The sequence below is a fragment of the Calliopsis andreniformis genome, chromosome 4, assembly GCF_051401765.1.
Source record: "Calliopsis andreniformis isolate RMS-2024a chromosome 4, iyCalAndr_principal, whole genome shotgun sequence".
Taxonomy (NCBI): domain Eukaryota; kingdom Metazoa; phylum Arthropoda; class Insecta; order Hymenoptera; family Andrenidae; genus Calliopsis; species Calliopsis andreniformis.
In genome coordinates this window covers 4,658,309-4,683,836 of record NC_135065.1, presented here as the reverse complement: position 1 = coordinate 4,683,836, position 25,528 = coordinate 4,658,309, and the positions used below count along the sequence as shown (strand labels likewise).

The 25,528-nt window shown below is 32.0% G+C and overlaps 1 long non-coding RNA gene across 1 annotated transcript; it reads left to right on the top strand.

Annotated features, from left to right (window-relative positions):
- The first annotated feature begins 6,548 nt into the window (after nt 1–6,548).
- Nucleotides 6,549–24,650, top strand: LOC143177907 (uncharacterized). The gene is made up of 4 exons (XR_013001677.1): nt 6,549–6,746; nt 8,149–8,219; nt 13,802–13,971; nt 24,321–24,650. It is a non-coding gene; the product is annotated as an uncharacterized LOC143177907 (long non-coding RNA).
- Nucleotides 24,651–25,528: the final 878 nt, after the last annotated feature.

Below are 25,528 nucleotides of genomic sequence, written 5' to 3'. Positions count from 1 at the left end.
ACCAAGTGATTAACTATGTTTTAATTAAATTGAGACGTGTTCGTCAGAGAAAAAGAATAATAAGTATATTCCAACAGCACATGTTTTAGTAGAGTGTTATTAAGTGAAAGCAGAAGTGCAATTTTCAATGCTGTCACTCTTCTTTTTGAAATTTTTTGTAGCTTTTTGCAGCATGAAAATTGTCGACACGTTCTGTTCCATTTTGCCATCGTATTCAATAAGTAGTACGAACTTTCTACGAAACTATGTACTATGTAAACTATACGTCCTGATAGAATAGTAGCTACAGTTTTGGTCAAATACTAAATCTACGTTATTAAACAAAATTTATAGCTTTTCTCACTGGGCAAGTGATTGGGACTTTTTTCACCCCTTTTGTGTCTTCTGCTCTTTATGCTTAATAGATAAAACATCTATCAAATGTAATAAGAATTGTGACACCAGTGTCAGTGATATTTAACACAACTCAAAGAATCATCTTTGTATGTTCCAAAACTATTTCTTTTTTTATTGAAAGTCACTTTCTTGTTCTTAAAATTAATTTACTTTTGAATGTTTTATGTACTACCACCTATTTTCTATGATAATTTTCTATAACTGTTTAATTTTCCTCATAAGAACAGTAAAAAATATGCAACTTCACGAAACTTAACGAGATCTATTCCCTTCTTAACGAGCAACATATTGCACCACAAAATGTTATTGTTGCAAATGTTACAACTCAAAGATATTTGTCACAGGAAACGCATTGGAACGTTGCAGTATGCTAAAAACTCTAAAAACCACAATATACAACGAAATCCATTCATTTAATTTGCATAACTTCATTTATTCGTCCGCCTTATGACCCTATTAGCGTTACCGCGGGTCTCTCTTGTTATTTCAACCATGAAGAAGCACAGAGAATGCGACAGCAATAATACACGTGGAAACGTGACGCACAAGTTTCGTTTGCCTACGTCGAGCAGGAGGATATACTCGTTTCCTAGCAATTTCGTTAAATTTATCGGGATCTTCTCGTTTCTACTTGCCATCAAATCCAAGGTTATAGTACCAACTTACCGCCTCTTCGATGTCTTCAACGCCAACACTCGTCTTGGTGCAGCTGCCGCGTTGGATCTTATTTTACGAAACGTTGTGCAAAGAACACAGATAAATTGCTTCTTTATTTGACCAAGAACGACTGCTAATCAAAATCGCTACTAGGAATATTAGAAATATCAAGTATCAGGAAGATTGATTTGCATATTTGGAATGCAGAGTTTCACGGAGAAATAATTGTTTGAAACAGAGTTATTTCATGATAAATGAAATAGTTGAAATGTTAGAATTGAAATATTGCTCCTTTATTCGACCGAGAATAACTGCTAATGAAAATCACTACTAAGGACACTAGAAGTATCAGGTATCAAGAAGATTGACTTTCATATTTGAAATACAGAGTTTCACAAAGAAAGAACTATTTGAAATACAGATATTTTGCATTAATAGAAATAGCAGAGATTTTAGAATTAAAATATTGATTTTGTGATTATATTTAAACTTGGAAAATAGATATATAATAAGGGGAGATAGGTATCAATTGTAAACAAAATGGGGTTTGTTAAGAGTTAAGAAAAGCTAACTTCTCATGCAAAAAGAAATATGTTACTGAAATTTAAAAAAAGTACAAAATACACAACTATTAAAATTTCAAGAAAAAAACGAAAATCCCAATTCATCGTTCAGTAGATTAAAACAGTCAGGAATAAAACAAAAAAACACAATACATTACTGCAATATCACTATGACAGTAGCATTGTGGTATACTACAGTATGTATAAATTATATAATATGTATAAATTACAAGTTACACAGTGATCCCTTCCTGCAAGCTCACAAATCATGCCAAGCCTACAGCTTAAAAGGAACAGTTTTTCAAGATCCATTTATACAACAACAACTCACTTTTATCTTGTCTTCTTAAAGAAGAGGAAATCAATATTAAACAAAATGGCAGAAACATCAACAAGCTCATAAGAAAAAGACAGTAATTACTGCTTCACTTTTCGTTCGTCGCGTAAGCTATCGAAGCTCGATAAGTTATCAAAGTGAAATGTTTAAGCGACATTTTGATCCTTCTCAAAAACAAAACTGTTTTCCTCGAGAGACTGTGATTTACTAAATACCTGAACGCGTGTCGCTACAACTGACTCATTAAGCAATTGACGTATGCACGCTTAAACACTAGACAGAAAAAGAGTTCCTTCTGTTTGCTATAAATAATATCGTAGGAGTATGAGGAAGTAACGCGAGGGTCGCCATAACTTGTTAATTTATTTGCGATTATACATTCGCCGCATGGCAACGAGAAAACAAGTCGTCACGACGATCTTTAAACAGCGAGTAGACGAAGGGGTTGCACTAACAATGATCGACTTTGCAATTCGGATAGTGGTTTAAAGGGTATGCAAATGCTATTGCTGACGTGCGTTTGGTAGGATTTCCCGATCAACCCGCATCGTATATTTCGAGTCGAGTTTATCGAGTGCCTCGATCGTCTTTCAGACAAATCGTTCCATCGGGACATCAAATTTTCATTTCTGCCCGAAAAATGGCTGACCTCTGCGAGGACGTATGAATATTACTGCGTTATAAATATGCATGGAACGCTTAGTAATTCAATTTCTTTCGAGCTACCCTGATATACTATACGTGCAACAAAACGACATTAGTGTTGGTGTATAAAATTTGACGAAAAATTATTCATGCAAGATGGAGAGAATTATAATATGAACTCTTTGAATGTCATTGCCATGTTCTCATGTATGTAGAATCTGGATTCTAGGGAGACTTAAACAATTAAATGTAAAGAGTGTTCGATAACAGGTGTCAGAAATTTTAGAGAGTGATTCCTTGTTTCGAAATAAGACGAAAGTGAGGAATGACTAAATTGTGTTTGAGACTTTGCTTCTGAATTACTAATTGTGAACAACATATCTAAAATGCACGAGAATCGTCTGACTTTGAACTTATTCTACTGCTGACGCATATAAGCCAGACCAGGCGTAGCGATATCAGTAGAATGGGTTTGAAATCAGACACATTTCAAGTGTATTTTAAGTGTTTTATCACTGACTAATAATTTGGCAACGAAACCTCAAACACGATTTTGACATTTTTGATTTTTCTCGTAAGCTACGTTTACATTAGGCAACCTTTGATTAGGCAACTGAGTTGATCAACCAAAAGTTGATTAAAGTTATTCATGTAAACCCAATTTTAACCAAGTTGGAACCATAATTTTGATCGACCCAAAGTCGATGGTTGGCCAATCAGAAGTTACCTAATGTAAACGTACCATTATTGAGGCAAGAACCATCATTTCTTACCATTTCTGATATCGTTGTTGAACTTCCTTTATAGTCCTGTATACGTTTATGAAAGATCTCCACACACGAACTATATGCTTAAATTTTGGTACATAAAGAGTTAAATATCAATTGTAAATTAAGTACAAAACATTGACGACAATTTACATAAATGATAAGAATAAGAGAATTGGGAAAAAATGTATCCATAAAAGTAGTTATATTTTTTAGAATTGATAAAATATCTAGTAATTTTTTGATGCAGAAATAAAAGATTCAGTAATGTCTTTTTATTAAAACTTGAATTATGTTTACGATAAAGAAAAAGCATTTGCAATCGATTATAACTTCTGAAAAACATCAATGAATGAAGGGAAGCTCATTAGAATTATCAATTTCCTATTATTAATTCTTAACTATTTCCATTGACGTCTTCTGTGGACTATTTCCTTGCATTTTTCACACGATTCTTCTGTATACGAATAAATTGTACATTATTATGCGGTGACCAGTTTATTTACTTACTTGGCGCCATTGATAACGAATGCATTGCAATCGCGTGATAATCAATTGAAATTGACTCTTAAACGAGTTTCTTGTTATCTTCAACAGATTCACATGTTCTTTTATCAGTGATCTTCATTTAATTAATTCCAGAGTTTCATAAATCTCAACAAATATTAAAGAATTTATTGTAGCTCGTTAAGGCTTTTAAAATGTCGTAAACAGATATAAACTCTTGCAAGTGATAAAGACAAGTGAAGTAAAGTGAATAGAAATATAGAAATAAAAAGGTATATGCGTGTATATATAGAAAGTATGTACACAGTAAAAGTGGTAGTATGAGAAGAAAATTGAGACCAGCAAGTATTAAAAATGTATTTCAAATTAATTGAACAAGGACAAGTAGCCTACGAGAAATTGTTTCTTTTTTCATTTTCTAATAGAAAATTTTTCATTTCAAATTTTTGTTTGATATAATTACTTCTATTAGAAATTCGATATAACTACTTCTACTATAAATTTGATACAATTGCTTCCATTAGAAAATTGTTCCACAAAACTTTTCAAATTTAAGTTTATCAGAATATGTTTCTTTATCTCAAAAAATAATGACTACAAAACCCAAATTTTCAGTAAGAGTGTGCCTTGAGAAAAATATCATACTAGGTGTATCTTATTACTATAATATTCTTCATAAATTTGTTTCTGAAAAGATTTAGAAAGAAATATTTTATTTCTTCTAATCACTCCCAGAATCTTGTAACTCATATATTTATTCTTACATTCAGATCAGCCTTTGAATTCATTTTGAAAATGCAATCATTGACATACATATACCAACTTCATTTCAACAAACTGTGACTTTCTTCAATTATTCGATTTATCGTAATCTTTGAAAATAAAAATTTGAATAGCATTCCTCATAAATCCCTTTACATTATGCTACTGCTTGCTGAGAGACAAACAGTAGACACAATCAGACACTCGAGAAATGGAAAAGTCGGCTTTCGATTGGTGATATTCCACAGGTCTGTTAGCGCGCGCGCTAATTGGATGGGTAAACTCGATTCTCCATGCACGTTCGACATTTCAAAATACGCTGGACAGCGGTTAACGACTCTGCCCACGGTGTGTTTACGAAAGATAATTATGAAACGAGTTCGAATATCGCGACTGGACCGACGAGCGTCATCGATTCACTATCAATTTGTTTATCCTGTTACACGAACATCTGGCGCGACAGATAATCACGGGTGTGTGCAGTGGCGTGCATTTATTAAATTAATACTCCCCCGCGGCCTTATGTGGATGATATAACGCGTATCGCCATTTTATTTAAAACCGTCATTTTCGTGAGCACTTAGTGAAGAATAAACAAGCTCCACAGTAAATGTAACTTTACAGAAAAAACATTAATAAATCGAAAATAGTTTCCTTCTTAAGTATATGCAAAAATTTATTTTAGTATTGCCATAGACTAAATCGGGGTTGGAAGTTCTTTTACTCACAAGGGGAGGACACAATGAGACAGAAACTAATTTTTACGAGCGTTTACTTGGTGAATATTTGTCGAAAATAAGTTGACACAAGTTTGAGCATTTATTCGAATAGGTTTTAATAAGTGAAATATTTGCATGTAAAGTTTTAAACATTTCGTAGTCGTGAATTCGATTCTCTGTATATGTAAAACGTGGTTTTTCTTTTTATTTTACATTGTAATTATTTATTTTATATAACGTAAATAATATATGAACTACAAGGTGTATATTTGTAATAGATGTATTACAAGAACCTAGGACATAGCCACCTTAGACCCCTCCCCCTTCTTAATCCAGGCCTGCGTATTGCTGAAGAATAAAAACATTGGTCCTAGAGGATTTGGTTGTGGAGGGGGGAAGGTTATGCCTTTGGTAAAAGGACTGTGATAAACTTCAGGACAGTTATCCCTCAATCGTCGTTTGGAAAGGTTTCGAAGTGCATACATTTTCCTAAAGTATTTTAACGCGTGAGTGTAAGAATATTCTTAGTTTAAGAGACCATCTTGCTGTGATTGCTTGAAAATAGGGCGATTTTTAGGATTTTTTTCTACAGAAACTGTATAGCATATCGTTTCGAAATTTAATGGGATTATTTCTGTACCTAAGAATCAGATTAACTGAAGTTTATTTTTTCTCAGAATTGGGTTTTACAGCGTCTTACTGTTTTCTCTTCAATTTATTAGAATAATAGGAAACTATTTATAGTGCCTTAAGTGAATTGATCAAGTCGTTACGGAGTTATTGTGGCAGCCATTGAGAACAGCTGCTTTGTGGTGGACAAGCTAGAACTTTTTATTCAATTGCCCTTTTTGCTTGAAAAAATTTTAAAATAATCTTAAGATACTAGTAGATGGTACCATTAAATTTCGAAATGATACGATGTACAATTTCTGCAAACAAAAATCCTAAGGATCTTCCTATTTTGGGGCTGTCACAGTTAAGATGGCCCCATAAAATCTAGTGTCCTTACTGAACCAACCTACTCCTTTGCGACAATTGTGTGTGCAGGGACTTCTCATTCTTTCGCTGTGCTTACAACTTGTCAGTGGTTAATGCACGTACCAATACATGGCCTCGTGGCTTGCTCTGACGACAGTCGCGCAGAATATTTCTGGTCACGTTACCTATTTACAAACAGTGTCAATACTGTGTATTTTTTGTGCTAATCCCAGTGGCTTACTTCTATCAATATGTAATTATGTATCCCCATTTCTCGTTCGTCTGTCGACATACTTATACTTGGTAATCGAGAATAGACAATATCTTTGCGTGTAATGCATGTGATAATAACGCATCTGCCGCAGTTAATTACAACACAGACTGATCTACCATTTGTCTACTATCATCCTGACAGGTGAGTCATTCAATTGTTAAAGTAAATATTCATTAGACTGGATATCTCACACTTTATACCACTGTTAAACTTGAGCTCTTCGTTTTCTTTACGTCTCTTGGTTATTCTGTACTTCACACGTACGCGACTGTGATAATAAGGTATCACTGTTGTTCTTTTAAAACATGTTGATACATTGATAATGTTCGATTTCATTTTTTTTAAATGAAAACTTTAGAAGCATACATTTTGGAAAATGTGTAGAGTGATCCTGCAAGTGTAAAGTGATGCAATTTTACTGATAACGTAATCTAGTTAATAAAAAGGAATTCAGAGGTCTAATTTCAATGCAATGTGATATAAACATGGAACATGGTAAAGCAAGTAACGCGTAAATAAGTTTCTTTTCTGATGGAAATTCATATCGAACGAGAAATACGTATCCCTCGAAATTATGAGAATTTTTCATCTCTGAAATATATTAAAATGTCGTAAGAGTATGAGAAAAAAATATCGAAATATAAAAAATTCTTTAATTTAAACTCTCTAATTTATAATTAAAATAAATTTGTTGTTTTACATATGGGAATATGAGTAGGAACAAATAGTTTATATGAAACTGTATTATGATAACAGTGCTTCTTTCATTTCACCTTAATTTACTATCATAGAGAGGGTTGCACAACAGGTATCAGAAATTTCAAAGGATGATTCTACATGCCAAAATAGGAAGAAAATAAAAAATGACAATTATTATTGTGCTTAAAGCTTTGTTTCAGAATTATTGGTCGTTTAGAAAATACCCTAAAACTCGCGAGAAATGTGTCTGACTTAGGACCTATTCTACTGACGTCGCTCTGTCTGACCTGGCTAGTGTGCGTCATACTTTAGGTGTTTCCTTTGTAATTAGTAACTCTAAAACAAAGCCTCAAATGCATTTTCATTGTTCTTAATTTTCTTTTTATTTTAGCATATAGAATCATCCCTTAAAATTTCTGACACTTGCTCAATAAACTAGAAATACATCCAAACACGTTATTGGCGATTTAATAATATATTATTAAATTACTAAATTAACATAGTATCTAATGCATTGAATTATTTCCCAATAAAATAATAACCTTTACTACTATCTACGTCAGATGTCTCAAACCAAAGCACTTTTTAATTTCTTTTAAAAATGCTCCCTCGTGACAAGGGGAATCACCTCGAAATCTGAAAATCCTCTTAAATTAAGACAAGAAGCCTAGAAAGTTCTACACATAGCAACTAAATTATTTCTTTCACTTTGGACTACTATAAGATCGATAGCAATCGCGATAATAATTGGATTATAAAATCAATAGTATCTACAGGGTGGAAATTATAAAGCGTTACAGACGAATATTTCGAAAAATATTGTTTATACGCAAAAATGTTTCAGATGAAAGTTGTTCAGCACCGAGGGGAATATCATGTGGTGGGACTTTCATTTTTCCCGATGGACTTGCAAAGGTGAGGTGAAGGTCACGACCATTTTTTCAAATGGAACCATACTCTTTTTTTTTGCTAGTATTGTAGCTTATTTTAAAACGAATTTGAAAACTATCTGCAGAAGGTCATTCAAGGTCAAACTTGCAGGGAAATGCCGAAAAGGTGATTGAAATAGATTGAGATTTTATATACACTACATAATTCGCGAAATTATTCGACAATTCGATTTGTCTATGAGCACGATTTTAGTCAAAGTATTATGTTATATGTATATAGCAGATTCAATACGATTCAAGGCTTCCCTTCGTATCTCGAAGCTTCTCTCTGTCCACGAAATCTTCGCGCAAACAGCACGAACACGACTTTATATAATGCACGTCGAGCGCAATTGGAGCTGCTTGAAATCGCGTTCTTCGCGCTTAACTCGAGGCCCACGTGAAACGCACGCCGAACCAGTTACGCGTCTGCCTGCATCTGATTTGTTCTTGTTAAGCCCGATTGATTGGTCGAATCGAATTACAAATAGCCTTTCCTCGACTGCGTTATTAATAGAACACATAAGAAAGTTCGTTTCATTGTACACATGTACAGTCTTGAGGAGTCTTTCGTTCCTTCAGCAACGTGACGCAATGAAATTTCGAAATTGAAGGGCTCGTTACTAAAACAGCTTTTATCACGTTTGTCGATTTTTTAAGTGAAAACACATTCTAGTAGATAGGAAAGAGATTTGCAACATGATGGAAGACATCCTATCAAAATTCTGATAGGTGTACTATGATGAATATTTTGCTCAAAAGAATAGCAGTATTTTTTCTGGTCTCTTAGAAAAAGCTAGCTCTTAGAAATTATTTCTAAAAACTAAAATGAAACTTTTGAAGCTAAAAGCTTTCGAGAAACTTAAATGGATGTTTCAAGTCACCTAAAACAACTCGTTCACATGGGCCAAATTGCTCCAAACCACTTGAATTCAAGTAACTTGACCAATCTGAACAAAGCTTTATAAATTCTTTAAATCGTTCAATCTTCCAAAGTTATGACACTTTGATTACCTCCAAAGAAATAGTGATTATCAATTCGCACGTCAAGTTCTACATCCTGTGTCATTCTTAATGACCGATCGTTCCACTGAGAAACTGCGTCGCGTAATGATTATTGTGATGCACTGTGTTCAGTGAGATGGAATAAATATTAATAATTTAATATAATTATAATTATGAAATGTAGTCTAGAACACAGTGCATCATTCAAACAAATTACGTGTCTACTTGTAAGTAGCATCAGCAAATAGAATGAATTTGCTTTCTTCATGAATTTCCATTTCAGTGAAATTTTCGTTTTATTGAAAAATGAAGCATAGCAATAAAGAATATTTTAATGTTTCAGTATCGGCACTTGCAAGTAATAGAAAAAATTGCTGACATATCGAACTAGTAAAATTGTGGCTTTCAGCTTTGTTTATTATTACATCAGCTTATATCGCGATAGGTAGATATATCATCATAGAAGGTGATGACTTCCTTCCTACGTACTTGTATTCACAATAATTACGTCAAGGGTTGCGCAATCACTTTTTTTCTAAACAAAACTTGTAAATAATGTGCCGAAGAAAATAAATGGTAAGGTGTCATTCGGTGCCACCAAGATAATTAATCACGATTATTAGATAGTGGTCATGTCGTTAATGAAAAAGTGAAATACTGTTGACAGAAAAAAGCTTTCATTCAAACGCTAATGCGGAACCTTTGAGTCTTCATCTGTAAATTAACATTTTGTATTAAATTTTGTATTAAATAATACGTATGAAAAATCTTTTAGTTACTTAAAAGTAATTTAATTTAAATAATTCAAATAATCTTTTAATTAGCAATTAATTTATGATTAGTTTCAACCCCTGCTTCTAAAACACTTTAGGAGATAGATAAGGGATGAGGAGGGGGAATACAGCATGTTGAAGGCTTAAGAAAATAGCTAAATTTTAAGCTTTTACCTTGATGGTTTCAAGAACCCAGTTTGGTCCAATTACATAGAATACTCTATACGTAATGTTTGACGATAGCTGTAAAAAATTTTAACACGTGATTCCACATGACAAAACATGACGAAAATCAAGAATGACAAAATTGAGTTTGGAGCTTTGTTTTAAAGTTATTAAATGTTGCAAAAACCTCTGAAACTGGCGTGAAATGTGTCTGACTTGGAGCTGATTCTACTGCTGGCGTGCGCTAGTTACGTCAGACACAGAGAAATCAGTAGAATAAGTTCCAAGTCAGACGCATTTTAGACGTTTTTCAGCAACTAATAACTCAAAAACAGAGCCTTAAACGCAGTTTTGCCTGTCTTCATTTTCGTCTTATTTTAGCATGGAGAATCAGCCTTTAAAATTTCTGACACCTGTCATCGAATCCCCTATATATGAAATTGTAGATGAATAAATAAAGGCATACAAATGGAAAACCGATGTAAATGTGAAAAAATCAATTTAAATAAACGATAGAGATCGTTAGGATATCATAAATCGGTGAGACATTAAGTAGATATTATCTATACAATTGTTTTTCAATATTAATAATGATAGATATGTATATCAAAACCTGTTCGGTCACATCATGTAATATGTAACTCTTTAATGAATTATGTAAATAATTTGCAATGTTAACTATATATTCAAAAAGATGTTTAAAAAAATTCCTGTCTAACAAGGACTTAGCATTTAACTCGATTCGTATAATTGAACTTACAAAATCTCAATCTAAAAAAACCATAAAAGGAAACTCACTTGAAAAAAGGCGTAAAGATGGCACACATTTTAGTAAGAAACATTATAAAACATTTATCTTTCTTTATTAACTGACACAATTACCTTGCTAATTAATTTTCTCTCGATGCTCGACAGATAAACATAAATTAAATAATCTAAAAAAAGACCAATCTTTATGCTGATATTGCATCATGACGCGCATTAAATTATTCCACACATATTTATATTTTTTCATGCAAAAATCTGAGTCAGTGAACTTAATCAATCCCAGCTGATAAAAGATGTAAGTCTTCCGAACATATTAGAAACAGTTGTAAAATGTTGCTGATCGCTGACATTTTCAATAAAAAATTGCTGCTACGTCACGTGCACTTTTTTATTGCGAATCACGCCACTTTTCTGACGAACGTCACGTAGGCGTATCATACGTTCCTAGATAAGGCAAAAGGAAGGAAATGCAAGGAAGAAGATAATTTCATGGTGATAACGATTCTTCCATTAGAACTGCGCAATCTGCATTCAGCTCGGTTCGTTGTAACGTTGCTTCATTGGAGATGTAGCTAACTACTGTTTGAGTGACACAGTGTCACTTGCCATTTCCTGAAAATATTTTCTCACTTTCTCTCAGTTTCTTCCTTTGATAAGGCGACAGTAAACTGGCGCGTGAAATAATGCCATGAATGTGCTCGTTACAGCCTGTAACCTGCAACCTCATTAGTGGCTGCAGGTCGTAAATTTCTGGTGGTGAGTGAATACGTACTTTTTAAACAAGCTTTCACAGTGTGAAATGTTACATGTCTCTGATGACAATTTTATTAATACCTTGATAATACTTTTGCTTTTATTAAGAGTGAAATTGTGCAGAAATTGGGCAATATTTTTAAAATATAAGAGTGATGAGATTGTAATAAATGAGTAAGGTCTGTTGGAATGAAATAAGAATTGCTCATTTTATTAAGCTGTAAGTAGTGGTACATAAGTACATACATAAGTAATATACAAAATACTATAGAATTCATATAATATGCAAAATATTGTAAGTTAAGTATATTCTATATGATTTTGAGGGTAAGACAAATATTCATTTATATTTCACTTCTTTAACTGTACTATTTAGCCATGCAAATAGATATTCACATAACTATTTGCAATCTATTCATAAATAGTATCGATTCTAATTTTATAATATATACATACAAATGACTCAAAAGAGAGATTTTTATGAATATTCAGATTTAGACTTTTCAAAAATATTTATTTTTTATTGACAAATTAATTCTTGGAAAAGACAATATTCTACTATAATATAATAATAATAAATGATGTAACAAAATTTTCTTTCACTATGAGGTACTGATATGGACCATTTGCTATTTCATTAATTGCAGTGGAATAACAATTTACGAATTAATTAAATACTGCATCTATCCAATTTCTTCGAACAATAAGTTAAACTGTATTTATGATGCCTAATTTTACTTTTCCTCGTGCATTTCAATCTGTCTAACCAAATCCCACTGTTAGCTAATGCAGCACAGTTCATTTTACTGCATTTTATCACTAATAGAGACAATGCACATGACATCCTGTTTCTAACTGCATACGTACTCACGTGACAGGATGGAAGCATTGATAGACAGGTAAAATGCGAAATTGCAAATCAGCTGCTTTACTCAGCATATCGTAGCAAGAATATAAACGGGAGGTATAAGTTTTTCTTATCACAGCAGATATTTAGACTTTAAACGATGCACAAGTTGCACTTAAATCTGCACGTTTATTCTCTTTTTTTATTAAAATAGCGATTTGCGTTTTGCTTTAAACTGAAGTTATTTTAAATTAATATTAATACCTAACGAAAAATTACTGATATTTTAAACTATTCACCTTCGTCATGAATTTTATCATCCTATTTTGGAGATACTGAGCTCGCATAAAATACAGTAAACAACCTCTGTGTCTTCTGAATTAGAATATACTAATATGCAAGAATTTTTGCATCGAGCAAAAAATCTCTAAAATGAATATTTCCATGTATATTCAAACTTTATATCGAGAACTTTAAACGCAGGTTCTTTGTAAACGGTGTTTTCTAGAAAGAATCTCTGTGGATCACAAATTAATATCTGTGTACGCATTTATTTGCTATGAACTCATGAATCGATGCAACGCTGAGCTTAAAAAAATAGGAGACTATATTTTTAAATTAGTTTGCATACTGATTACACCATTTTCATGTACACTGCTAAGAGCAAGGGCAGGATAAAATAATATAATTTTTTAAGGAAGAGGGTGTTGATAGCGAGTTTACAAAGAAAACATATTATAACATTGAATACTCTACATTCAACAAAAAGAATTTTCCATATAGTCATTTAACATTTGCACTTTTATGTTGAATATACATCAACATCAGTTTTCTTTACAAATTCTCTTAGTCGAGTTACATTCAACATTTCTAAATTGACTTAAAATAATAGGATGCTATTGGAAATAATATTGAAAAATAATTTGGGGTGCAAAGGGTTAAAACAGTAGGCAGTTTTTGGAAAAAAATTGAAAAAATTGAGCATACAAAGCGTTAAAATAATAGGGATTTTTGGAAAGAAACTTGAACAAAAATTAGAGGTGCAAAGGGGGTTGCTTTTATCTAAATTTCCATATACACACTGATAAAAACAAGAACAAATTATGTCATCTTAAGATTCAAATATTTATAATAAATGAATAGATTTCTATGTCTACATAATTTTAGATTCCTTCAGAAACTCCAAAACACTCCAGAAACTCCAAAAAATATTTTTCAATTTTAGTCCATTCACAGTCATTTCTCCACTATTTACAGATAAAACTTCAAAAAAAAGGAAGAAAGAATGAAAACGTTTTTAGTGAATGAACACGTTCAATGAACGCGGTCAATGAATGCTTCACGAGAAAAGTGGGATAAGTAGAATTGAGAGAGAAAACGTGATGGAAAGGCGGTAGTAACGTCGCTAGCAGTTTTTAATACAACAGGTGAGTCATTGTCACGCCACGAATATATGCATATATCGAAATTAATAGCGCGGTCGCGAGTGTCTACCTTTGACAATTGTAATCGAAGTACGTCAGACAGAAATAGAGTGAAAACAATAAACCGATGACCTGATCGTCTGAGGCTCTATATTCACTGGCCATGGAAAACGCTCGCGAATGTTCGCAAACGTGACTTCGTTTTTGTAAAGATCACATTTGCGCTCCGAAGCATATTTTATAATTTTATAAATGATCACAAACGCTTGCAAAGGTTTGACATAAAATTTGTGAAAGAAATGTTTGCCAAAAATTATTAGATCTAAGATGATGATTAGGTACTAAGTTGGCCAGAAGGATTTCTTGAAATGTTTTAATAAGAGCTTAGTTCGTTATTAATCAACTCTTCTTAGGTGAATAGTTTTCATACATTGTAAGTTTTTTACTCACTAAAGGTTTTTAAAAAATTTGAAAATATTGTGGAATATTTATTAATGTCTCTAGTAGGTATGTTATATTATTAGTTATATAAATAGATAGTTTAACTTCCTAAAAAATATTTCCTAAAGGAAGGTATAATTTTAGATATTGAAAATTTGAATAATCTGAAAGTTGGAAATCTAAATAGATCAGTAATTCAGTACCTATATCAATATTTTAAACCTTAAATGTTGCAACAGCTTAAAATTCGAGTAGTTAAAAATTTGAATATTTAGAAAACCATTCGACTATTAATTCACCCTAAAAATATTCTGTTTCTTGAAGTTATTTTGCCTATAAGAACACTAATATTATTACCCTGTGAACCAATATTTTTAATAATAATCCTGCACCTCTCAAATTATCTTAGAATTCTTTTTCCTTAAAAAATCTTGTCTTCTTTAACCAAAAGGGGGAAACAATGTTTCTTACAAAATGGCCTTAAAATTTTGAAGATAAAAATAATTATGCGCAATCAAAGCAACATGAAACCCACTTACACCGCCTATCACTATTGAATCGGTAGATAAAAATCTTCGTAATTAATTATACTCGTCACGCATCATTGCGTCTGTTTCACGCTGTTCCTTTTACTTTGTTTGAACAATTCACGCGATAATGCACACTGGAGTGTAAGCGATTATTGATTATCTGCAAGTAATTTTCCGCCAACTCGTATGAACATAAGATATTTAGAATTGAAGACAAAGTTCTCGAGAGAGTTGATCATTTTATATATTAATGTAGGATATTCGATCAGCAAAGTAAATCAGTGTTTCTAATTTTGTGTAAAATGAAGTTTTGTAGATAATAAGAAAACATGGATTCCTTTTAAATGTGTTTAATGAAGGAGTAAGTGTGTTATGTTGATAGTTGTGATTGATTATACAATAAAATTAAATCAGATTTTTCCGAATTTTGAGCTTCTGTTTCTTGTGGTCTGGAAGGTAGAATCTATATTTTTAACATAAATAATAATAAATAATTAAGAAGCAATTGTCCATGCTAAAATAAGATGAAAGTGAAGACAGACGAAATTGCGTTTGAGCTCTCGTTTCTGAGTTATTAATTGTTAAGAAAATGCTTGCAATCTGTCTGACTTGCGACTTATTCTACTGACTTCACTGTGCCTGACATAACTAGTGCCCACCAGCAGTAGAATCAGCTCTAAGTCAGACACAACTTCACGCGAGTTTTAGACGTTTTCAATTAAAAACTGAAACAAAACCAATAATGCAATTTCATTATTCTTGATTTTCGTCCTACTTCGACGTGTTTAATCACCTTCTAAATTTTCTGCCACATATTGTCAAACACTCAGTACATACTTCACACATGGTGAAAATCACAAAAAGGACTCAACAAAGTGTCTTTCCTTCTACATTCGAATTAATCCCATTCTAACAACTCGTATTTCAATTCACCTAAACATTTACTCATCCCCTGTAATATTTCTCGTTACGATACGTCAAAAGAAGAAACGATCATGCATTAAAGAGAACAAGATGAGGCATCATAAACGAAGAATAAAAGAAAATGGATTCGTAGTAACGCCGTTATGGCTTAATGACTTAATCGAACTCCATTGATGACTAATTCGCGTGAACGACGAAGACTCGGACTAGTTAATGAAATGGTTCGACAAAAAAAGTGATGCAACGACCGAGAATTGTCTCAAAGGGTGATCAGGGGCGACATGCAACGTCGTCTCCTTCCACGAATCGTGCGTAGATTACGGTGCAACGACAGGTATGGCGTGACTTGCCTCCATGGTCTGCTCATTGTGCTCATCAACGCGCATTGCGAAAGTTCCTTTCCTGTTTGAGTATCGCGATCATGTCATTGTTTTTTAAGCATTCGCGATATCTTACTGTAAATGGAAGCTCTTTGTCACGAGCAAGGCTGTAAGAAACAGACATTGATGGAAAGAAAACCTCTTGTTCCTTCTCCTTTGTTTATTTTGATTCAGGCTTCCTTGCTATTTCTGAATTATATTAAAAAGGGGGGATTTATAATAAGAACTATCCTTCTTATTTCTTTTTTCTTGTGGAATATTCTTCATATTCAAGTAATTAATTTTACTGAAAAAGTCAAAGAATTTAACATGGTTTCTTATTTACTATTAAATATAATATATTTACTTGAATATTATTTTAATAATTTAAAGCTCGTCATTCGAATTTTGTACTATGAAATTGAATAGTAACTTCAATTCCAACAATTGAAATGCTTTATTTAAGCAATTATCTATGACTTCTCTTTCTCTCTTTACTCTCTTGCTCGAAAACTCTAATAAATCGAAGTCACTATCTTAGCCTCTTCCCTTGACATTCGAGTTATCGAGGTTCAACTGTAATAACTGGTTTAGAAAATATGTATTTTCTATAAATGATGCTTTTGTCACAAAAATACCTGTGAAATGTATATAAGTGTACTCACTGTTAGTCTTTAATACTAATTATTATTCTTACTGTCATAAGAACGTGATTATCGCATTCGAGTTACTCAGGGTGATCGACCTCGAAACAGTAGTTAAATTATAATGCAAGGAATACGTGTATTATTTGCAATTCGAGCAGATCAATGGTCGACAGTTAAAAAACTATAAAATTTAATGTACCATGGACATCATTGAAACGTTCTAAAAGTTTACAACCAATGCGCGTCAAGAATTTCATCAATAAAAATTTATATCAAGGTATTAGCCTCCCTGCTAATTGTAAGTAATAAAACAAATGCTTCGAACTGGTATGACCACTCTAATATTGAATCAATTCTTCTCAATTTTTTTTTCATTAAAAGGCATACAAATTTTAAAAACTTTGACGTGTTTCTGCTATAAACTCAATATTGTCCTAGAATCACCTCGATTAATAAGCTTCATACGTGTGTTAAACACGAAGCAACCTCTTGATGACTAATTTCACTACTTTTAATAGACTGTTATTAAACCATAATTCTAATCTCAATCGATGTTCTAGTATATGTAGATTCCTATTGTCATTATACCGTATAGACGTAACATGGAATACAAAAAAACTAATAGCAATTGAAGCTTAGGTAAATAATATACACGTAACTCCTAACAAAAAAGACTAATGATTGTTGAAACGTGGGTAACCAAGGTTCTACTGTAATTGAAATTCAACAATGTATGTAAGAACGAAGGATAAACAAACTTTATGGTAATATTACAATTACGTTCGATCAAGTCAATCTCTCGTACATGAATGACAATTTTTGTTAGCGTTTCTCTTTTTTTCATTTTAACGATCCCCCTTTCTTTAATTACACTTCATTGTATTCCTCATTCGCACACTTCATTCACTCGATCTCGAACTTTTCACTTGCATACCTCGTGATACTACATGTATTCGTTACGCGTTATAAGTTCATTGGAATTTTCAAACTAGGAGCCTATAGCGAGAAAATATTCCATAAATGATTTTTAACAGTATGGAAAGACCTAAAAGTATTTTCAAATATAAATCCTACTTTGCATTGGTGCAATAACTCACAAATATTTAATTAGTTTTGAAAAATCGAGCGTTTTATATTTTTTACAAAATTAACATGTTCTAGCAATCTTTTAGCATAATTACTAAATTATTCATTGAAATAATTATTTACATATAAGAATAATAGTTTACGAGTAAAATATAACTCAGTTCGTTTAAAACGCGAGAGTCAATCAATTACCTAATTATCATTCAATAGGATCTGAAAATAGTAGTATACATGCATATTATAATTAATATTTGTTTATTTGAACTTGCTAAGAACACCAAGAATAATATTTCAATTAATTAATGTTAAACTCCTAAAATTTCAAAAATTCTTATTAACTACTGACTAATAAAAATATCATTATATTATTTTTAATAATAACACACTCATAAATCGAAATTCGATATTTCGTGGGTTAACACAGCAACGCAGAACAGCCATATATCATAATAAATAAGAATAAAATAATCCAACGTTACATAAGTAAAAAATACTACAATATTACCGCGATTTATAGCGTGGCCATAAAAAGTTTCAAATAAAACAGGAAAAGAAATATCCTCTGACGCCACGAACATGAATTTGGGGCAGACGTCAGGGGTCACCATAAAAGTTGAGCGTACGCTTATCTCAAGAGCTCTATCTTTGAGCGTTTAAACTTTTTAATGGAATTACCCACGTCATACGGCAACATCCGGGTGTACACATTGTGTCAATTGTGCATTCCTGCAAAGAACCCGCATTCCATCCGCATGAGCAGTTCTAAGTAATTGCATGCCTGAAAGATCTAATTCCTATGATACACGTGCGAGCCAGAAGCACTTGCGGGGCCTAATTGTTCGATGCAGATGCGACAATCGATAAATGTGTGCGCTATTCCAAGAAACTGTCCTCGTACGATAATGTCTGGGCGAGTCGAACTGTATGCTAATCGAAAAATTAACAAATAATGCAGACGTAGAAGCAGTAGTCAAATGTTGAGCTGTGGATTTACGTTGGTGGTTGATTTTATTAATACATAAGAGCGCTGATGAATAAGTGTAATAATATGCTTAAGATATTTTAAATAATGTATTAAAAGTGTGGTAAATAGTGGGCTGAGAATATTAGAGTGAAATGTTTACGAATTATATTTTCTCGTTGTAGGCTCATTACTGTCTTGCTTATTTATTAAAATTATTTTTTCTTATTTTTATTTTCACCTTTAGTACAGTGGAATGGATTTGCCTAATATATCAAATGAGTTACGAAAAATTTATTTACCTCTGACAACTTTCTAAGTTGTTGCATTTTTGTTAGTTAGTCGATATTCTTCTACTAGTTTCATAAAAATAAAATATTATATAAGGCATAAGGCATAATATCTACCATTTTCTATGTTCATCTTTGAGAAGACCAGAATAAAATATCAGCATATGAATTAGACTGTATAAGCTTTCTAAGCTGCAGCTATGTCGAGATTGAGTCCCAAGCTTATAACAAGTGTACTACATATAATACTGTACTATGCATTTCTGTTAATTGGTTCACACTCTCCCTCTAATTTCTAGGTATTTTCACCTTTAACAAAACAAAACTAACTACAATTAGCCTCAGAAAAATGGATCTTAGCTGTCCATATCTATAATAATATAATATTAGCAAATAATAGTAACCAATAAATGTTGTACTATGCATTCATATTAATTAATCAGCACTCTTCTTACCATATAATTTTCATTTCAATAACATCGTTCCTTAATAACATATTAAGTTATAAAAACGAATATTCTAATCCCATTCTGTAAAAAAGGAGTAATTTTCCCCGTATAATTGACCAAAGAACTGATTTGCACATTCTACTCGACTTCATTATTTCCTGGATGAATCAGGCGATCGCGAATCGACGTACAATAGAAAGAAAAATCATAGAAATAGGTAAAGGAGCCTACGTGCCAGGAATCACGTCTGCACATCCACATGTAGGTACATACGCTATCGACCAAATGTTTTCCCTCGAATAAGTTTAATTCCCTGTCGTATATCAGCATCACTTGCGTCAAGTGACAGAGTCAAATTTGGAGGCATATTGTAATCAACCCATTAAACGTGACGTCAATGTTTTTTTATCGCACTGTCGTCGCTATTTATAACCGTTGAATGAACACGCTTGTATAGCGTTCCCACGTGATTTTTACATGCCTCGAGAATGCCTCTGGAGCGATATCTTCTCGCCATGGTACCCACGTCGACACGACTATGTATTATTTTAAGATTGACAAAAAACAAGCCTCTATTTTCTCACGTACAGTACTGGGTAGCACAATGCAAACTTCGACAGTGTCGTCATCCTATGCAGATGGTTAGTAATCAGGGGAAAATCCTGTGCGCGTGTGCCTTTCCTTGTAGGACCTATTAACTCGCAAAAAATGGTAACATTAGGCTTCGGGCAGTGGGTTCAGGAGGACAGCTGATGCAACTGTTGGATCGTATTGAGTTTCGAGTTAAAGTGTCTGACCCCTTCACACTGACAGAATTGAGGCATGTTTCTTTGGTACCTAAATGATAGCTTTATCTAGAAGTACATTTCCGGTTGAAAGTATTAGGGTCCTTATTTAGTCACAAATAATCTGGAAGAATGTATGGAACGATTGGTAATTGTTGAGGTGATTGTCTTACCAAAAATATTAAATAATATTTATAAGTATGTGTTTTTATTCATATAGGATGGTGCCAGAATAAATAGTACCACTTTTTTAACAGAATGGTCTATTATTCCTAAAGATAAAAAAAGGTTTGAAAACTCCTCCTCTTAGGATACAAACACACTTTATTTATGGTGGAATATTTTAGGAATGTTTGAAATATATTTAAAGAAATTGTTGAAAATTATTTCCTTCTGCAACAATAAATATAAATTAAATGTGAACTACAAAAACACAAAAATTCCTGATATACATATTACGAATTTTATAATAATCCGGTTTCTTGGTGTTGCCAAATTGTCGGTAGTACTATTATCATAAGCTAAACTTTTTAGGTGCTCAAATAATATGAATAAAAATGTAGAGAAGTTCTACCAAGGGAGGCTGCTGCTAAACATCCACAGTCCAGATATTGCGTCAAAAAAAGTAAAACTTTCCTTCGTGATACTGGGACAATCGATAGAGCTGAGATTATGGAATATTCCATGATCCACAGATAATAGGCTAAGCTGACATAGAAAGGTCGTGATTAAGTTACGGCTATCTTAATTGAGCGGGTTCAGATCGTAGCATACATACACATACATGGCATATGTACTACAAAAGTAAGACAACTCAAAAAACGTGAATTTTTAATTATAGCTATGAATCAGTTTAGTAAATGAGCCTCTATCTTCTATTCATTACAAAAGGTTTACTAGTTACAGATCAAAACTGTAAAATCCTTCAAAGTACTCTTCAAATGAAAATTACAAATAATTTAACCCTTTGCCCTCGAAGGTCCTCCTTTTCCATTCATTTTGTCCCTTCAGAAGGAGCAACCGAGTGCAAAGGGTTAAATAGTAACAAAAGAATTATGTAATGCAAGTAACACATAACTGATTTATAGACTAATTATTCAAGTAAGATAACTTTCATTATCATTAAGCTACTTCTTATATTAATATTGTATATTTAGTACATAATTTTCTTCTATGCTCATAAATAGTTTATTGCTTCCCCTGAAAAACAAACCTTTTGAGTTACGTCACTTTTGAAATACATGTGCAATATATGAGTCCCGAAAATAATTGAATTAATAAAAGTTTGTGCAGTTTTTATTCGCTATAATCTTGTAGTTCATTGCCAGCAATGATCTTATAACTTATAAAAGACTCTGATTGAGTTTAAAGCATACACGAGCAATGATAAACTATTTATTAACGACTTCTTCATATTATATATAAATATTGTCCAGAATTAAATGGGTCAGGACATTGTTCCGTTTAAATAAACGAAGTCACCAGTTTCTCCCCATCACGAGTCGTTTCTAGTAGTTTCCCAAATCTTACGGTGAATCTTAAATGTGGCGCACGTCACTGACTTTCACCGTGATAAAGTGTTTTACGTCAGCAGCGTATCCCCTTAGTTTGCTTCGGTATTCGATATCATTGGAAAATGAAACTATTAAAAATGGCGGGACTCTGGAAGGCGATGTAACTTTTCACACGCTTTCATGGCTCGTGATTCACCATTAAACCTTCTCGTATGTACTGGAAACGGAACTTTTATCAGACGACCAAGTATCTCATAGTTTAAAATTAAAAAAGGAAATAACAATTATGAAATTATATTTTAAAACATTCCACAAGAAATTGTAAATTACTTATACAGCATAATTTTATTTTTTAATGCTTTATTGTGTCATTTATGGCGAAGGTGAAGGTGAAGTTCCTTGGAAAGCATTGCCCCTAATAATGATCCTATAAGTATCAATAATAGTTCACTGAACTATGAATTAAATTGATAAGAATTTCTAACAGAGTTTTTCGGGATAAAACAAAAGAGTTTAAATTAGTGAAAGAATAGATTGAAAACTATTCTTTCTAAAACTGGGATCACTGTGCAAAACTTAATAGAAATTCTGATAAATGTAGAATGGTAGTGCTACATAATCCGTTTTATGTATTAGAAAACATAAATTTGGATTTGTTATATTTGTTAATATTGAAGGCCTCCAGTTGCTGTCCTTACATTCATTTTTTGACAATCTACAATGACAGTCATAGTTACTTTTATATTTAATAAAAAATTCAAGAAAAACTACACCTACTAAGTTTAATAAAATTTTTTATCCATTTTTGTTGCACTATGATAAAAAGGTAATGATTTTTAACTTTATCTTTCCCCATTGCCATTATTAATTGATAATTAATATAGCACGAGACGAATGACATATATCAGTATTACCTGCTGAACAAATTTATCAATGCATTTACGTAATACACAAATATAAGTTTACTTAATCCTGATATAACATTAATTTTCACACAAGTAATTTTGAGAATTGCAAAATTCTATTCAGAGTGTTACTATATTGCTAATTGACCATTAATCATACTAAATCCTTCGTATAAACGCGTTGAAATACATTGTTGATTAAATTACTGATACTAAGGCGATATTCGAGCTAAGCTAATCGTCTGTTCAATAGTCTGATTGACTTGTAGATTCCACGATTAAAGTCAAGACTATGAGCCCATGGCCAAAACGTTAATTTGCTTATATATAAAATTTTAATTAGGTAATAATTAATCGTCCCAAATTCCCTTGACAGCTTTATATAATTATCATAATATGTCTATTCTAATTCCAATAATTGTTTGATTAATCGTAAGATATACGCTGTGCGACACTGAATGATTCATTTGCAATTTCTTGGTCTATCCTGTACCTTGAAAGCATGCAAGGAAAAATGCATAACTTCGGTATTATGTAATAGTAAGAATTGTAAGGACTTTAACGAGAATTACAATTTTTATCTGTTTTATGTATATCGCTACTTAGTCACAAAGCGACGAGTTTAATTCGCGACAGTTATGTAATTTACCTCATATATTTATTTCTATATTTCTCGCGTATCCTTGCATCTGATGTAGCTGAAGATTGAAAATCTAAGACATCGTGTTTTCCAGAAAAATGTCAAGGAAAATTAAATTAGAAAAATTATTATTGTTACAGTGAAAAATGAAAGACTACGAAAATTGCTTGTAATTAATAACAACACATTTCGAAGATGCTTTAAAAAGTGAAAAGTAAAAATGAAATAAGCTGATGGTAGTAGTGGCAAAATTGCAAGTATAGTATTAATTTCAAATTATATTGTTTAAAGAAAATTCTATTTAAACAAAATCGCTAAAATTCTATTATTCATCTATCATTAAGGAAATTTAATATTTCGATTATTGAAAGTTAACTAATATATGTAACGACCTTCATTTAATGCAATAATTTTATGCACTCGATTTTACATAGAAAAATAAAAATAATTTTTTCTCTGCAATAGTTTGATAAATTTAGTGCATAGGTCAAATATTAGCATGCAAATAAAGGGAATCTATGCAATGCTGTCATTTGATTTATTCATAGCCTTGTCAGTCGTCAGTTGTCAATATAACAAACGTCATCGAATGTTCCTAACAATAAATTAAAGAAACGGTTACTCTCACAAGATATATTAAAACCTGGAAACCAGGTTTTGATTTTTTCCATTTATAGTAGTTTCTAGTATGCAATCACTGCCACTTTTCTGTTTCTTTCACGTTTGAATATTTTTCTCCTATCTACTTTTTAGAATAATTTTTCGATTTCTAACATAAGTGTATATCCTCTGTTAAATATAGTGTACTATTTTTCTTTTAGATAACAGTCTGTAAGTATTGAAGTATTTTATAAACTACTCTAATTTATTGACATAAGAGAACTTTCAACGAGTAAGAGGCTGTATAAAGCAAGGAGACTGACTTGGGTGGTCATTTCGGTGCAATCAAAGTATGCGATTGATAAGAGCATCAACGCGTGCGTCTAATTTAAACTGTATTGACGTAAGTTTGAATATGTATCAGCATTAATATTCGTGTTTCCGAGGAGATAAAGTTGAGATTAAAAAGTTTAAGGTCACGTGGAAAGAATAATTTTCTAATTAGATAAATAGTAGATAGTAAAACTGATTGTAAGTACTAAAACTAATAGCTCCAAATAAATTGATAAATACTACAAATAGTGTTTAAAATAGATAATGGTGAAGAAAATTCCTTGATCTACAATCCTCTATAAATAAATATTATTCACATAAAACAATATAAAAATACATCTACTATAATATACAATTAATAATTTACTCTATGCTCTCTCAAAACTTCAATTCATATAAATTATTTGTTATTACAGTAACTTTATTAATGAATTTCTTTCCTAATTACTATATTCACTTACAAACGCTCAATTAATTAACTTCATCGCTCAAATTGATTTAAAATTCAAACGTTTTCTAAATATGTCACTCGTAACAGATACCAAAAAAAAGTTAATTACTGAATCTGTTATTCTAGTATCGATAAAGAAATGAAGATATCAATTATCATATAAAATGCGTTCACGCAATTCTAGATAACATTCTATATAAATCAATCATGTACGCAATATCAATAAAAAAGTTTCAAAATCAACACACTTATATTGCAAGTAACTATAAAATCAATACATAGTAACTATAAAAATACGTTGACTCTTTGTGTATGGCGCGAGTCAAATTCAAACGAAGGCTTGTCACTGTTCTCATCATTTTTCATAATCTCGCGTGATTACATTTTGCAATAGAGAACAGAAAAGCAATAAGGTCGTGATTGCAGTGGACGTGATTTCACACACTACACGCGATACATGTACATACAATCATACACATACAGAGTACACGTAATTTTATTGTTGCGAAGTTACATAGAAGAATTCGCATAAAATCACGTCTATTATAGTCAATGGAAACAATAAAACAGAAAGATAAATGATAATGTCTAGAATCGCATAGAGGCGCCAATTATAATTCTACTTCTATTCTATTTAACAATTTT